This window comes from Bubalus kerabau, chromosome 2, assembly GCF_029407905.1.
Source record: "Bubalus kerabau isolate K-KA32 ecotype Philippines breed swamp buffalo chromosome 2, PCC_UOA_SB_1v2, whole genome shotgun sequence".
In the NCBI taxonomy this organism is placed as follows: domain Eukaryota; kingdom Metazoa; phylum Chordata; class Mammalia; order Artiodactyla; family Bovidae; genus Bubalus; species Bubalus kerabau.
In genome coordinates, this window is record NC_073625.1 from 188,552,947 (window position 1) to 188,561,428 (window position 8,482).

The following is an 8,482-nucleotide window of genomic DNA, read 5'->3' on the forward strand; positions in this document are numbered from 1 at the left end:
GTTCTCCGACGGCGGCGGCATGGTACCTCAGGTACCTCCAGGTCCAGGTGCCTCCGGTGGCGCAGATGCCTGTGGAGGCACGCGGGCTGCGACCTGCCGAGAAGAACCGACCTGGGCGGTCCGGTCGTGGGTACCACTCAGGGCTGACTTGGGGTAGACCGGCCTCCAGGTTCCTTCCACTTGAACAGGTTGGGGTGGCTGCTCTGTTTTTCAGCCTTCCGCGGCATCCGCTTGTCTGCGCGTTCCCAAACGCCTTCACTTTTATGGTCATTGATTTAAAGATCACTGGGCAGCTAATTTTTTCCCGCCTCTCTTATTCTCATTTGCTGTCTGGTAGACTGTCGTTTTCTTGTATGAATGTTACAAGCTCGTCAATTAGAAAACTCACTTCACTCATTCAAAACCGGAAAATTAGTGTGACAGAAATGCCAAACTGTAAACACGAAAGAAAGCTTCTGTTGGGCAAGATAAACATACATCCAGATGTGTTCCCCAAAGCCAGAACAGATCAGATTGGAAGGGCGAGGAGACTGCGTTATGTTCGTTTTGAGTAGGACATGCCAGATTTTAGTTCCCCTACCAGGGGTCCAGTCTGTTCCCCCTGTGGTGGAAAGTCAGAGTCCTAACCTCTGGACCCTCAGGGAGTTCTGGAGACTGCCTTTTAAAGCGATAATTTTTAGGACTGATGTTTTAATTCCTGGATTTTAAACCCATGTTGTTGAACACTTTTCAAATGTCTTAATTTTCAGATAAAATGTTTTTTAAAGTTGAATTTATGCACATGACCTAAGATAAAATAATTTATGAAATGTTTGAAGAATATGTGTAAGAAATAATCTTGTCTTAGGTTGACTAAAATGAAAAACGTGTCCCAAGTGAAGAGCTCTACTGTGAATTGTTTTCATTCCTCTCGTTTTAAGAGGACTCAGTCTCAAAGGAAGAATCTTGTGTTTCAAAGTCTTTGCTGCAACTATTTAAAAACTTTATTGAAGTTTTTTTGTATTTTGAACTGAATGTGGTCGAGCAAAAAGTGGCTTTGAACGTAAAAGAACAGTGATTGTAAGTCTTTCAAAGGGCCTTGAGTTTTACGGTTCTGTGTGGTTAGGCTGGGTGAGCGTGCTTTACAGGTAAGAAAACCTATACCAGCTGTGTAGCTAGAGCTAGAAGCTCAGTTGTCTGGTTTTTAGTGTACTGCACCAGATGCCAGAAGCAGTTCTCTGCCTGCATCCCTTCCAGTTGCCTCAGGAGGATCCACATTGGTGCCTCCTGTTTAAGAACGTTTCAAGGAAAGGGGTCTGAGTGATAGGACTGGTGCTGTGGGTGAGAATCTGCCTGCCAGTGCTGGGGACCTGGGTTTGATCCCTGGTCCTGGAAGATTCCACGTGCCCCTGAGCAATTAAGCCAGTGCACCACAGCTACTGAGCCTGCGTGCTGCAGCTGCTGAACTGTGTGCGCCTAAAGCTTGTGCTCTGCTACAAGAGACACCATCGCAGTGAGAAGCATGTGCACCACAATGAAGGTAGCCCCCACTTGCTGCCACTAGAGAAAGCCCCAGCAAAGGGACAAAGACCCACCTCAGCCAAAAATAGAACATAAGTAAATGAAAATAACAATTACCAATAAAAATCAGGCTTCTCTGATGGCTTAGACAATAAAGAATCTGCAGTTCAGGAGACCTGGGTTCGCTCCCTGGGTTGGAAAGATCCCCTGGAGAAGGGAATGGCAACCCACTCTAGTATTCTGGCCTGGAGAATTCCTTGAACAGAGGAGCCTGGCAGGCTGCAGTCCATGGGTTTGCAAAGAGGCGGACACAACTGAGTGACTTTCAGACAGACCAATAAAAATGGGGGCACTGACTGCTAAATCCAGCAGAATCTTTCAGTCTGTTCAGCTGGCCCCGTTGGTTTGTGGCTCTACCAATTTCATCTCGAAACCTACTTGTTTCAATGAAGCCTCATTCCCCTGGATTTTCTTTTTCTTTTTTGGGCCATGCCACACGACTTGCAGGATCTTAGCTCCCCAAGCAAGGACTGAACCTGGGCCCTCAGCATTGCAAGTGTGACGTCCTAACCACTGGAGGACCAGGGAATCCCCTGCTCTGGATTTTCTACCTATTTGTTTCAGTGGTGCCTCCTCCCCCTGAATTTCCTACCCGCTAATCTGACCTTTGGCTCTCGGCCTTCCCTGTCAGCTCCTCTGCCCAGACCCTGCTCACACTTTGGGGCTCCTGATGTTCTGACCTTGGCCCTCTTGTTCCGCTCACCCCATGCAGTCCTGTCCATCCCTGGGACACGAGCCCAACTGCCTGAGCCAGAGGCTCTCCCTCATTGCCAGTGTTCAGCCCATCACCAAGTCCACGCCAATCACCTCCTGACTGTTCCTCTGATAACGTAACCACGGCCAGTCCAGGAACTTTCTAACTGTCCCCCCAGCTACCAAGATGTATCCTTTCAACCCACAGTCATTCTGCAGTCTGCATGATCTTTTTTAAAAGCCAGAAGTATCACACTGCCCCCTTGCTCAAGTTGTTGATGACTGTCCACTGCTTTAAGGATAACTTTCAAATTTCACAGTGTGGCTGACCAGCCCACTTCTAATTAATCCTGTGTCCCTGGCACCCACATGGATGCACACTTTCTCTGAACAAGTCACGTTCTGTCTCTTGCCTCTGAGTGTCCTCATGTGTGTGTGCTTTTCCCTGAGAAGTTCCTCCCCCAGCCCTGTGCACATTCAGTCTCCCCTCCATAATTTTATCTTCCTGGTTCACATTCCCCCGTCCTCCCCTGTCATCACTCAGCCTCATTCTGGGTTTGGTGCTCCTGCCTCGTGCTCCCATGGTTGCTAGAGAAGCTTGTTCTACACTCACACACCTGCTATTGGATTTGCCTGCCAGTAACCTCTCCCCTGCAATAGGTTTCCTGTCCCCCTCTGCCTGCCTAGTGCCTAGCAGGGTGCTGATGCTGCAATTCTTTGGCCACCTGATGCGAAGAGCTGAATCATTGGAAAAGACCATGATGCTGAGAAAGACTGAAGGCAAAAGGAGAAGGGTGGCAGAGGATGAGATGGTTAGATAGCCTTACCGACTCAATGGACATAAATCTGAGGAAACTCTGGGAGATAGTGAAGGACAGGGAAGCCTGGTGTGCTGCAGTCCATGGGGTCGTGAAGAATTGGACACAATGGATCGACAACAACAGCAACTACCAGGTCGTGGTTGCAGCATGTAGAATCTTTACCTGTGGCACTCGAACTCTTAATTATAGCATGTGAGATCTAGTTCCCTGACCTGGGATTGAACCTAGCCCCCCTGCATTGGGAGCACAGAGTCTTAGGTACTGGGCCACCAGGAAAGTCCCCTAATATCTTTTTATGTCATGTTATCCATACACAGATGCCTCCCAGTGGGATTTATAGCTCCATATAATTATATATTTATTTAGACACAGTGCAGTTCAGTTCAATCACTCAGTCATGTCTGACTCTTTGTGACCACATGGACTGCAGCACTCCAGGCTTTCCTATCCATCACTAACTCCTGTAGCTTGCTCAAACTCATGTCCATTGAGTCGCTGATGCCATCCAACCATTTCATCCTCTGTTGTCCCCTTCTCCTCTTGCCTTCAATCTTTCCCACCATCAGGGTCTTTTTCAATGAGTCAGTTCTTCGCATCAGGTGGCCCAAGTATTGGAGCTTCAGCTTCAGCATCAGTCCTTCCAAGGAATATTCAGAACTGATTTCCTTAAAGAGTCGCCGGTTTGATCTCCTTGCAGTCCAAAGGACTCTCAAGAGTCTTCTCCAACACCACAGTTCAAAAGCATTAATTATTTGGACACGGTTCAAAAGCACCAATTATTTAGACACAGTTAACATCATTTATCTGGCCAACTTCTTGTTAGACATCACCATTCAGATAACCTACAGCTCTGCGCTCAGCAGGCTCATAGTTTAGCTTCCTAGGTGCTTTCTCTCTTCCCTTAAACCTGTTCCTCCACCTCTAAGCCCATCCTACTAAGTGGGGCTGCCCTGTAATCCTGGCCAGAAACCTGATGGTAATTTTAGACTCTCCTCTCTCAGTGTCTGCATTCAGCCATCACCTAGGCCTATTAGCATACCTCTGAACACCCGATCTGTCCTCAGCTGCCCTCCTGCTGTTGCTCCCTGCCTCCAGGGCCTCTGGCCAGTCATTGTAGCCACTCAACCAAGTTCCTGCTCTGGGTTTGCATCTTCCTTTCCCAGTCCAGTTCGTTTTCAGTCCGATGTGAGTGCAAATCTGATGTTGTGTGCACCCTCAGTGCTGGCGAGGCCTGCAAAGTGGAGTGGAGGTGTCCCCACTGCATGAATAGCTCCAGCATACGCAGCTGGGACAGGCGCTGCCCAGATCCCGTTTTCTTATTCAATCTGTTGGCAGACCCCATTTCTCCTCCAGTCATCGGCTCAGGCCCCCTGTCCCTGTGCTGTACTTGCTCTGCTGGGACACCTGTCCATCCGTCACTGGCTGCTCACGGGCCAGCTACTCCACTAGCCTGTGGGCTCTTGGTGCAGGCACTGTGCCCATTAACCTGTGTGCACCCAGCTGCCAGCCTGTGGCTGGCATCCTGGGCCATCTGCCTTTGATGACCAGTTTTCCCTCAGAAGCTGTCACTGTGATGTCCGAATCTGAGTCAGTAATTTTATAAGTTGACTTGTTTGCGTTTCTTGTACTAAACACCTCTTTCATTAATTGGGGCTTAAAAATATAAGCCTCTTCATTCTTGGAAGTGGGAAGTTTTGTGTTTTTTTTTTTTAATTTTTATTTATTTATTTTGTGCTGGGTCTTCGTTGCTGCACACAGGCTTTCTGTAGTTCAGGTGAGCAGGTGCTTGGGCTTCTCATTCGGGTGGCTTCTTTTGTTGTGGAGCACAAGCTCTAGGGCGCGAGGACTCAATAGTTTCGGTACAAGGGCTTAGTTGCTCTGACGCATGCAGGATCTTCCTGGACCAGGGGTTAACCCACGTCTGCTGCATTGGCAGATGAGTTCTTAACCACTGGACCACCAGGAAAGTCCTGGAAGTGGGAAGGTTTAACCAGCTGTGATTTTCCATTTCATTTTGAACTTGCATCTAGATGTGCAAATTTTCCCAACCCGTAGGTTGAGGGGTTGTCCCTTTAAACACTAACGTTAGGGTAGAGGGTGGTGGTTTTATTTTCTGTGGCTTTTTTAAACAAATTACCACAGTCTGAGTGACTTAAAACAACAGAGATGTATTCTTTCACGGTTCCAGAGGTCAGAAATCTGAAATGAGTGTCACTGGACTGAAATGAGGGTGCCGGCAGGATCTTCTCCTCGAGGATGTGGGGAGGATGCTGGGGGGCCTATGAGCTTCTGTCTGCTGGCATTCCTTGGCTTTCGGCCTCTCTTATCAGGACCCTTGGGATGGCATTTAGGCATCACCTGAGTAACTGAGGATGATCATCTCGGCAGGAAGAGAAGGGGATGACAGAGGACTAGTTGGTTGGATGACATCACCGACTCAATGGACATGAGTTTGAGCAAGCTCCAGGAGATGGTGGAGGACAGGGAAGCCTGGCATGCTGCAGTCCATGGGGTTGCAAAGAGTCAGACGTGACTGAGCAACTGAACAACAGCAACAATCTCTCCATCTCAAGACATTTAACTTAATCACATCATATATGGAAAAGACCTCTTTTCCATATACGATCACATCATAGTTCCAGAGATTCATTTCAGTTCAGTTCAGTTCAGTTCAGTCTCTCAGTCGTGTCCGACTCTTTGCCATCCCGTGAATCGCAGCAGGCCAGGCCTCCCTGTCCATCACCAACTCCCGGAGTTCACTCAGACTCACGTCCATCGAGTCAGTGATGCCATCCAGCCATCTCATCCTCTGTCCGTCCCCTTCTCCTCCTGCCCCCAATCCCTCCCAGCATCAGAGTCTTTTCCAATGAGTCAACTCTTCGCATGAGGTGGCCAAAGTACTGGAGTTTCAGCTTTAGCATCATTCCTTCCAAAGAAATCCCAGGGCTGATCTCCTTCAGAATGGACTGGTTGGAATCTCCTTGCAGTCCAAGGGACTCTCAAGAGTCTTCTCCAACACACAGTTCAAAAGCATCAGTTCTTCAGCACTCAGCCTTCTTCACAGGCCAACTCTCACATCCATACATGACCACAGGAAAAACCATAGCCTTGACTAGATGGACCTTTGTTGGCAAAGTAATGTCTCTGCTTTTGAATATGCTATCTAGGTTGGTCATAACTTTTCTTCCAAGGAGTAAGCGTCTTTTAATTTCATGGTTGCAGTCACCATCTGCAGTGATTTTGGAGTCCCCCAAAATAAAGTCTGACACTGTTTCCACTGTTTCCCCATCTATTTCCCATGAAGTGATGGGACCAGATGCCATGATCTTCGTTTTCTGAATGTTGAGCTTTGAGCCAACTTTTTCACTCTCCACTTTCACTTTCATCAAGAGGCTTTTTAGTTCCTCTTCACTTTCTGCCATAAGGGTGGTGTCACCTGCATATCTGAGGTGATTGATGTTTCTCCCGGCAATCTTGATTCCAGCTTGTGCTTCTTCCAGTCCAGCATTTCTCATGATGCACTCTGCATATAAGTTCCAAAGATTAGGACCTGATATCTTTTTTAAACTTTTTTTTTTATTGTGGTAAAAGTCACATAATATAAAGCATACTATTTTAACCATATATAACTGTAGAGTTTAGTAGCACTAAGTACATGGATATTGTTGTGCAGCTCTCACCATCATTCATCTCCCAAATTTTTCACCTTCATAAACTGCACTCTGTTTCCCCATTAAACACTACATCCCATCCCCCCTCCCCACCCGCCTCCTTCCTCCTTCCCCACAACCAGCCCTGGCCCCTGGCATCTATTAGTGCAATGTACTTTCTGACTGTATGAACTTGACTGTTCTTGGGACCTCATATAAGTGAAATAAATAGTATTTAGGACCTGATATGGGATTTCCCAGGTGGCACAGTGGTCAAAAACTATGGTGGTGGTAATGAAGATAATGGTGACCTCCCCCCAAAGACCCCAAGCATGTACTGCTACAGTCTGTGCCCCCAACCCTGCAGCAGGCCACCAGTGACCCACGCCTTCACTGGAGACTCCCGGACACCCACAGGCAAGTCTCCTTTGGGGTCGCTGTTCTTTCTCCTGGGTCCTGGTGCACACGGTTCTGTTGTGCTCTCCAAGAGTCTATTTCCCAGTGCTGTGTAAGTTCTGGCAGCTCTATAGTGGGGTTAATGGTGACCTCCTCCAAGAGGACTTATGCCATACCCAGAGCCCCTGTCCCTGCAGCAGACCACTGCCAACCCGTACCTCCACAGGAGATGATGCTCAAACACAGTTCTGTCTCAGTCTCTGTGGGGTCCCTAGGTCCTGGTGCCCACAAGGTTTGTTTGAGTCCTCTGAGCGTCTCTGGCAGGAATAGGGTTTGATTCTAAATGTGAATTCGCCCCTCCTACCATCTTGCTGGGGCTTTTCCTCACAGCCACTCCAGTGCCTACCACTGCTTCATTACTCCACCATAGTTTGGCCCCAGGTAAATAGCAGGGAGGGAACACAGCTCCACCCATCAACAGAAAATTGGATTAAAGATTTACTGAGCATGGCCCCGCCCATCAGAACAAGACCCAGTATCCCTCTTAGTCAGTCTGTCCCATCAGGAAGCTTTCATAAGCCTCTTATCCTTCTGCATCAGAGGGCAGGCAGACTGAAAACCACACTCACAGAAAACTAACCAATCTAATCACATGGACCACAGCCTTGTCTAACTCAATGAAACTGTGAGCCATGCTATGTAGGGCCACCCAAGACGGATGGGTCATGGTGGAGAGTTCTGACAAAATGTGGTCCACTGGAGAAGGGAATGGCAAACCAGTATTCCTGCCTTGAGAACCCCATGAACAGTATGAAAAGGCAAAAAGATAAGACACTGAAAGATGAACCCCAATCAGTAGGTGCCCAGTATGCTACTGGAGATCAGTGAGAAATAACTCTAGAAAGAATGAAGAGATGGAGCCAAAGCAAAAACAACACCCAGTTATGAATATGGTGATGGAAGCAAGGTCTGATGCTGTAAAGAGCAATATTGCATAGGAACCTGGAATGTTAGACCCATGAATCAAGGCATATTGGAAGTGATCAAACAGAAGATGGTTAAGAGTGAATGTCGACAGTGTAGGAATCAGTGAACTAAAATGGACTAGAATGGGTGAATTTAACTCAGATGACCATTATATCTACTACTGTGGGCAAGAATTCCTTAGGAGACATGGAGTAGTCATCATAGTCAACAAAAGAGTCTGAAACGCAGTACTTGGATGCAGTCTCAAAAATGACAGAATGATCTCTGTTCATTTCCAAGGCAAACCATTCAATATCACAGTAATCCAAGTCTATGCCCTGACCAGTAATGCTGAAGAAGCTGAGGTTGAATGGTTCTATGAAAACCTACAAGACC